At 40.4% G+C, this 8,991-nt stretch overlaps 1 pseudogene; it reads left to right on the top strand.

The window, feature by feature from the left end:
- Positions 1-5,482: 5,482 nt before the first annotated feature.
- LOC141511065 (fructose-bisphosphate aldolase C pseudogene) lies at positions 5,483-6,470 on the top strand (annotated as a pseudogene).
- The last annotated feature ends 2,521 nt before the right edge of the window (positions 6,471-8,991 follow it).

The raw sequence follows: 8,991 nt of genomic DNA, 5'->3' as shown, positions 1-8,991 counted from the left end.
TTTCCAAAGGTATTTAAGCATTCAGAGATCTCCATGGTTTTGTCCTTGGTTTCTAAAAGAAACCACTGACTATCCATCTACTGATTATCAGCTAGCCAAATTATTAAATTATTAATTACCCAGAAACTCTGTCTCTGTTTTTTCATTCATCTCATTGTCTTGATTAGAGTAATTATGTCTTTCTCAGTTGATATCATTATAAGAATGTAGTGGAACAGTCTTCTAATTCCTCTAATATTTCTTCTTTATGTTTACCCTTCACTCATACAAAAGAAATCATCCTAAGATACAGATCTTGAACACCTCTCTGCTCCAAAAACTTCAGTGACTCCCAATTGTCTATAGGATTAAAAACTCCTTAGTTTGGGGTTTTAAGTTATCTATGACCTGGCTCCCATCTTCCTTTCCAGTCTTCTTTCAAGGTATTCCCTTTCACATTTTCAAATTCCCATCAAAGAGTTTATAGACTGGTCCAAATTTGTATAGGCTCTCTCCTATGACTGGGATGAACACCTTCCTTACCCTCACTTATAAAATCTTTCCTTTGGAGCTGCTGTGTATCTTCCTCCCGAAGATACTAGGAATGAAGATACTTCATCCCTAACTTGTCTGACTCACTTCCTTTCCCTTTCCTTGTAGTTTGTATTACACATATCTCTCCAGTAAAGTCTGATTCTGATGCATGACGACACAGAGATTGCCCAGACTTCTTAGGAGAGTGTTAGCTCGGGCAGGTCCTACGAAGTGAGAAAGAATTTTAGTTCCATTTGAATGAAAAACTGTGGAGTCAAGAAGACTTTAGTTTAAGTCTGGTCTTAGCCACTTACTAATAATCCCCACCTCCCAGGGTTGTTGTGAGGATCAATGTATTTTAGCACAGAGTCGGGCACCAGTAAGAGCTTAATAAATGGCTGCTTCATCATTTCTGTTAAGAGAAATGAAAATTAAAACAATTCTGAGGTACCACCTCGCACTTCTCAGATTGGCCAAGATGACAAAAAGGGAAAATGATCAATGTTGTGGGAGGATTAGGACATTAATGCATTGTTGGAGGAGTTGTGAACTGATCTAATCATTTTGGACAGCTATGAAACTATGCCCAAAAAGCTATAAAACTGATCATGTCTTTTGATTCAGCAATTCCAATTCTAGGGCTATATTCAGAAGAAATTAAAAAAATGGGAAAAGTCTCACACATTCCAAAATAGAAATTGAGGGGATGTTCATCAAATGGGGAATGACAGACCAAGTTAAGTTATATGAATGTGATGGAATATTGTTGTTCTATAAGAAACCATAAATGGTCAGACTCTAGAGAAGCATGGAATGAATTACAGGATCTGATGCTGAGTGAAGGGATCAGAACCAAAAGGACATTGTACATATTTATAACAACACTTGAGTTGGTCAAATTTGATAGATGCAGTCAGAGAGCTAGGACAACTCCCATTAGATCTCTATGGTCAGTGCTATCCCCATCTCAAGGAAGAAAAACAAAGCAAAATAAACAAACCAAAAAAACCAAACCAAAAAAAACCCCTTCAGAGCCTGAATGAACACTATATATTTCTCTCCTATTTCATGGTTTTCTTTCTTTTCTCTTAATCCTAATTCGTCACACTGAAAAATGACTAGTCTGTAAACATGCTTAACACAAATGTGTATGTACATTATTCACCTGATTGCTGCTGTGGGGAGGAGGGGTGGGAAGGGAGGGTAGAAGGAAATTATGTAACTTAAAAACATGCATATACATATGGATGAATTGAAAAACTTTCATAACATGTATCTGGGAAAAGAAAAGAAAATTTCAATTGAACTCCCCCCCCCAAACCCAAATGACTATTTCCTTCCTCCTTTCCATACTATCTATCATAGTTGGCGCTTAAGTGCTTTTTTCCCTTAAATTATTTGCTCAGAGTGGAAGAGGAGGAAGACACGATATGCTTTAGGAAATTATAAAACTGCTTTAAGAGGCAGCAAAGTGAATTGAGAGCCTGGAAGACCTGTATTCATGTCCTACCTCTCACTCGTACTGGCTGTGACACCCTGGGTAAGTCACATAACTTTCAGTATTCTAGACAACTCTGCCTGGCATAGGTAGTGTGTGAGTGTCCTATACTGAGAATGCCCTATATCAATGAAACCCCAGGTCCAGTTAGGCCACAAGCTTCTCCGGGAAACAACGTTTAATACCAGCATTCTACCAATTCTACTTTATGACAATAACACACAGAATATGCCTCTAATTAAGTGAAAATAACTATCACAGAGAGTAATGGGAAAGTGCATGGCGGAAACAAACAAAAATATCAAAGACATAAGAGAAATGTATGACAGGAAGACAATAGGGATTGATCATGTTCTGATCAATCAATCAATAATATTTTTAAAGTACCTATATGTACTAGTTACTGGGGACATAGATTCAAAACAGTGAAGGAATTGTTATTCTTAAGAAGTTTGCTATTATTGGAGGATGTGACAGCTGGAAGGGGAAATTGAGGAAGTCCTTCCGACATGTTGGTGGACCCTTTATGGGAAGACATGGACAAGAATCAGATGGGATGGACAAGGGTTGAAGTGTTGTTATCTCCATGAGTGAAGGAAGCAACCAAATGGATGTGATCGTACATGCTCTGGGATAGTATCAGAGAAATATGAGACTATTTTCTTCAATTGAAAAGATAGCTTAATGCATATATGATGTGTTAACAAATACAAGGTATTAATATAGAATATAGAATATATGATATATGCACATACACAAATATAAGTATATATAAATAAGGTAGAAGTAGAATATAGTGTATAATTTGTCACAATAGCATGTTGAGGTATAGGTCGGTCATTGTTAAATCCTTTTTCTTGGGACTTGAGGGGTAGGAGAAGAGTGACTGAAGCAAGGACAGGATAAGTTAGTTGCTCAGATTCAAATAACCCAAAAAAAACAACTACCCACCACCAAAGAATTTTAGAGATTCTCTAATTCAACTCTGCTTCACAGTAAAAAAACAAAAACAAAAACAAAACAAAAACAAAAAACTCTAGCCATCCAGGTCACATAACCCAAAGTCACAGAGCTAGCTAGCAGCCGAAAAGGAACCATGTTTGTCTTTTAAGACAACACGTTTTTTCCTCCTCAATGAAACTGTTTCTTCTTATGTCTTCAGTGTTTTATTCTTGAGAACTCCTTATTCTTTCTGGACTGACTTCCCCTTTAGAATTTGAGGTCACTGGATTCTCTCTATCTTTCCTCTGAATGCTTCAACATCTGCTTTCTCAAAATAGACAGATATCCTGGAAAGACTTATTTTCTTTTTCCTCCTGTTCATCCTTTTCCAATGTGGGCAGGTTTTGAAACTCTCTATAGGGAGCAGGTTGGGGTAGGAGGTGGTGGGATGAAGATTGACAGGTAGGGAGTGGGGTGTGTTCATCTATAGATAAAATGGGAATCCTTTTGGTGGGATAGATAATATCATGGAATTGAGAGCAGCAAAAGAGGAAAGGAGGAAGAGAACAAGAATTTATAAAGTGCCTATTCTGTCCCAGGCTGTGCTAAAATTTACCTATATTATTTTCTTTGGTTCTTGCAACAACCCAGTGAAGTAGGTGCTCTGACCCCCATTTTACAGTTGGAGAAACTGAGATAGAATAACTTGCACTGGGTCATACAACTAAGAAGGATCTGGGGTCAGCATTTGGACTCAGGTCTTCCAGACTCCAAGATCAGTATTCTTCTCTACTGTGCTACCAAACTGACTAAGGACCTCATTTTAACAACCCTTCATTTTATCAGCAAAGAAATGCCAGCCCAGAGATATAAAGTGACTTGCTCAAAATGTTGGAGGTAATATGTAGCAAAACTTGAATTTCAACAATGGCCTTCTGAGCTCTAATCTCTAATCTCGTGGTTATATGGTTATCAATGGGAATAATGTATCTTCTGAAATGATCACATGCATTGGAATTTGCACTATTTGAGGTTATAATGATGTAAAATATGGTCATTGGTTTCCATCCAATGGAAATCTGCAGTGTTGATTTGAATAATATGACCTCTTCATTATTAATACTATTTGCAGATCAAGCCATATAATGCTGGGAGGGGCTCAAAGATGATACAGGCTAGAATCAGCCTCCCCTTTTTTCCCTTACACTCCACCTCCCCCAGGCATTGAATTGGAAACCTAAAACTAGATTATACTTCGCTTATCTGTCTGTCTGTCTCCCTATCTATGTATTTACTTAATCATTTAAAAAAATTGCATTCTCCTCTCTGATGATCCTTTCTTCCCATGCTCTCCACTTCCTCTCCATTTTCTCTTATTACCCTTCATGGGTCCTTAACATTGCTAATATTCTCCATGACAAATGTGGTTAAAAAAAAGCTTAAACATTTATTGATGTTTGTCCTTCCTTCTCGAAGAAGATCATGACATCATGGAAGGTGATGCCATGACAAGCATACAAATTTGGTTTTAGTCGTGTGGTGGGTGAGGAGGGTACTGCACTAGGTCACCAACCTCACTTTCTCCTCCAGAGCCATCTGGGTCCAGATATGGATCAGGACGACTGGAGATGGCTCTGAATGGGAGGCAATTAGGGTTAAGTGACTTGCCCAGGTAAGTATCAATTGTCTGAGGCCGGATTCACTGCATAGATACTACATTTACACTGTGTATACAGAGCCCTATGCTAGGTAGTGGGTGAAATAGGAAAATTTAGATTCCTAGATATAAAGGGACTAATAAGGCAAAAAGGCCCATTTGCAGATTATTATAATAAATAACAATTCATACCAAGTATATTAGAAATGGATAATTCCCCCCAAAGTGCTTGGGGAGAAAAAGTCATGGTATTAGGGAAGGTTTTCTGGAGGAGGTAACATTTGATTTGGGTTTTAAAAGATAAGTAGGAATTTAATGGGCAAAGAAGGAGAGGAAGGATAGTACAGAGATGGGGAAGAGTTTTGGTCATTTGTGTGAATGATAAAGTGTGTGGAGGAGAATAATATGACCCTAAACTCAGGTTTCCCCATGACTGGTATTATAATCAGTCATGGGGAAAGCTGAGTTTTATAGTATTATAGTCATTGACCACCAGACTTGGTCACTGCAAAATTTTGCACAGAGTGATGCAATCACATCTATGCATAAGATTTGTCTAGCAGGAGTATAAAAGGTAGTTTGGAGGCCTGAGAAGGGGAACAGAGATTAGGAGGCTGTGATGATAGCACAGATTGCAGTCTGTGAGGCCTGTACTCAACAGCAATTTACGACAATCAAAGACTGAGGACCTCTTGAGCTACAAGTTGGAGGGATTAGGAAAGGAACAGAGCAAATGAACATTTTCATAAGCCTTCCCGCCTTCTCTGAAGCCCTGTGATACTAAAAATTATGTTAGCAGACACCTGGATCTTGTGCAGAACACATCAGAGAAGTCATTTAATTTCATCTAATCCAGAGGGGAGACCAATATCATGCCCCACTTATACCCAAAACCCTGTCAAACTGAGCAAATGAAGATACTGTCAGACATGGCCCTTCAGATTGTTGCCCAAGATAAGAGCATCTCGACAGCTAATGAGTCAGTGGCCAGTTTGGCCAAGAGCCTAACTAAGCCAGATTGAGTTGAGAATACAAAATACCAAAGGCAGGATCTTCAGGTTCTGTTCAACACCAATGTAAGTATCAAGAAATGCCTTCCGTAAGATCCTCTGTCAGAAGAGTGATGATAGGGTGCCCTTTGTCCACACCATCCTGGACAAGGGAATTGTTGTGGGCATCAAGATTGATAAAGGTGTGGAGGCTTTGGTTGGAACTTATGAAGAAACCACCACACAAGGGCTGGATGGGCTCTCTGAATTCTGGGCTCAGTACAAGAAGGATGGGACCAACTTGCCAAATGACACTGTGTACTGAAGATCAGAAAGCACACACCCTGTCAATTCTAGCAATGTGCTTGTCCACTATGTCAGTGTGTGCCAGCAGAATGGCATTGTATGTATTGTGGAAGTCAAGATCCTACCAGATGGAGACTATGATCTCTAACGATGCCAGTTCATCACTGAGCTTTTGGATTTGTCTACAAGGCTCTGAATGAATGGATACTATCAAGCCCAATATGGTGATCCTTGGTCATATCTACCCCTTCAAATGTCTCTGCTCCATATTGAACTGTGTCTCCTGCTGCCTCAGTTGTGACATTCCTGTCTGGAAGTCAGGGTGAGGAGGAGATCAACTATAATGCCATTAACCACTATCCTCTCCCCAGGCCTCAGGCATTGACCCTCTTCTATGGGCATGCCCTACAAGCATCTGCTCTCAGCATCTGGCATGGGCTAAGGGACAATGAGAGCATTGCCACTGAAGAGTTACGATCTTGCTGCTCAAGACAAGTTTGGAGGAGATGGAGAAGATGCAGGTGCAACCAGGCAGTAACTTTACATTGCTAATCACCCCTATTGAGGTTGTGAACCTTGGTCACTTTTGTGCCCAGTCCATGCCACCCATGCCACCCATACTAAGCTTTACCACTAACCACTGCTATGAACCAAAAAGCTATGCAGAGCAGAGGAAATACAATATTTACACTCTTTTTTCAAGTCCCCTTAGCATCTCTTGCCAGTATTGTTACTCTTTGGGGAGGGAAGAAACAGAGAGCCCCTGTGGGCTATGACAGAAGGATTTGGGTGAGGGACTAGACTTACTAGATTAAAAAATGTCTGGGTTTCCACTCCCCCACATTTTCTGTCTGTGATATCCCCCTACTTGCTATATTTATGATTCTCTTGTTTCTTCCTGTACTCTCATCCCCTCCCAGATTTATGGGACTGGGCCCTAATTCATGCCATAATTTCTATGGGCTGTGTTGTGTAGTACCTCAAATAAATGTTAGTGAAGTTGGTGGAAAAAATAGAACTCTGTTAATTTATCACTGCTGTGCCATCTTTGTAGCGGATCATGGAAGGCACTGGGGCTTGGTTTAGGATATTAGACTCCAGAGGATGCACTTCTTCCCCATGGCAGCTATCCTAGCAGGTGTCCCTGAACTTCTCTGGGAAGACCCTCTTGGCACTTTGTAACAAGTCCCTGACCTGCAAAATGCAATGGATATCTTTCTTTGCCCCCAACCCAGTGACCCTACATTATAAGATGGAATTTCATTCTTTCACAGATCTCTACCTTCATTGTCTCTACAATTCATCAGGCCCCACTACCTTACTTATTCCTACATCCAGAGTTCCACCACCAAAAAACTCCTCTCTTGGCTGCTTTCTTCCCTTGGGTATCCAGGTGAATATATCTGGGACTAACTGTCCCCCTCCTTCAGTTGGACAATCATCTGCACAATCCCTACTACCTTTCCCCACCCCATTCTGCTTCAGTTCACCACCATGCCAGCCCTTACCCCTCTCTTCCAATGCTCCATGTCATCCTGAGCCATAACTACCCCCTCCAGTTCTCTCTCACTACAGAGATTTCTAGTTATAGCTCTAAGTTCAGACCTTTTTACACGGTTGGGAGACAAAGGTAAAATACGATAGAAATATGCTTTCACTAAGGGTTTCCCAAAGGTATAAGCCATTACTAAGAGAAATTGATCTCTATTTCAACTTTTAAATCTCCTAAAGATGAGACTATATATGAGCTCTTGTGCTAGAGGGGACATTAAAGATTTATCTCTTAAACTCCTGTCTCAACACCCTCCCCTTTTATTTTTTTAACAGATGAGTGTATTGAGACTCTGAGACATTAAGGGATTTGCACAAGCTCACAGAAGTAACAAGGGGGCAATGCCAAGATTTAAACCTAAACTCTCTGATTCTAAATCTTTGCATTCAAACATGATGTCTAGAGAAGACTTTTCCTAAGATGTATGGAAAAGAGAACTTCCTAGAAATTTGCATCAGAGTTTTTCCTTATGCTCCCAGACTTCTTATTCTCTTCCTCCAGAGAGAAGTCCTTATGATGCATCTTGCTTCTTATTAAGGTCCCTTGAACCAGTTTTTTCTGGAGTATCTGCCTCTTTTGGAGTTCTGTGGATAAATCTTGGGTTTCAGTTTTCCTTGTATAATGGAAAAACTGTCCAATTCTGAGAATATTCTGTAAATTTGCCCTTCTTGGTGGTAGCATTTCCTTCTTGCTTCCAACTCTAAATATGTAATCAATAATGAGCTTCTTTATGGTCATGAATAACTGAACCAGGGATAGGAGTCGGTGCTATATGATGAAGAGGAATTTTCTGATTGATTGAAGAACCAAAATGAAATCTGAATACAAAAGAATCTTATACACTCCTTCATTAGAGTTTTTCTGATTTTTTTCTTCCTTGAAGTCATCGAAGCAAAAATGGATGTGAGTCACTGGGTAACAGGAAGGGCACCTGGCTCTATTCCCCCCCCCCCGCCCCGCTCCCCACTCCCCCCCATCCCCGACTGCCATGTGGACCTAACTAAATGGTGAATGATTTTTGTGTGTCTATGTGTCTATTCTTTTGTGATCTTAGGTGAACAAACATCCAACAATGGAATTGATCTGATTATAACATTGTCAGCTGTGAAAGGCTGGAGGAGCTGTCAAAGGTGCCTTTAGCACCTTTGATAGCAGAGACCACAGACTCTGATGGCAGCATCGGTTGAGTCCAGCAAGGAGCCAGCTCATTGATCAAGTGACCTGAGCCTGGCAGACTGATTGATCTGTTACTGAGACACTAATCCCATAGAGTCAGTCCAGCTGGGCAAGGGGAATTACTAGTCGTTACCAATGCTTTACCCCAAAGAGAACTTGATGGGAACTCCACAAAGGGGAGGAAGAGACTTCCATAGTTAGGAATATTGAGGCACCCCTCACTTTTACATGTTTTCCATATCTATGATCCCCTCATCTAGCTTGAGCCTGTTCTCACCTGGGACCTTGTTTATATGGGGGGAGAATACTCACCCAGTTTGGAGGAAGTTTTTGTATCTTCTGTCCTTACTACACCTTC

The sequence above is a fragment of the Macrotis lagotis genome, chromosome 2 (assembly GCF_037893015.1).
Source record: "Macrotis lagotis isolate mMagLag1 chromosome 2, bilby.v1.9.chrom.fasta, whole genome shotgun sequence".
Taxonomy (NCBI): Eukaryota; Metazoa; Chordata; class Mammalia; order Peramelemorphia; family Peramelidae; genus Macrotis; species Macrotis lagotis.
The sequence above is the reverse complement of the archived record's forward strand: the minus strand, read 5'-3'. Positions and strand labels throughout refer to the sequence as shown.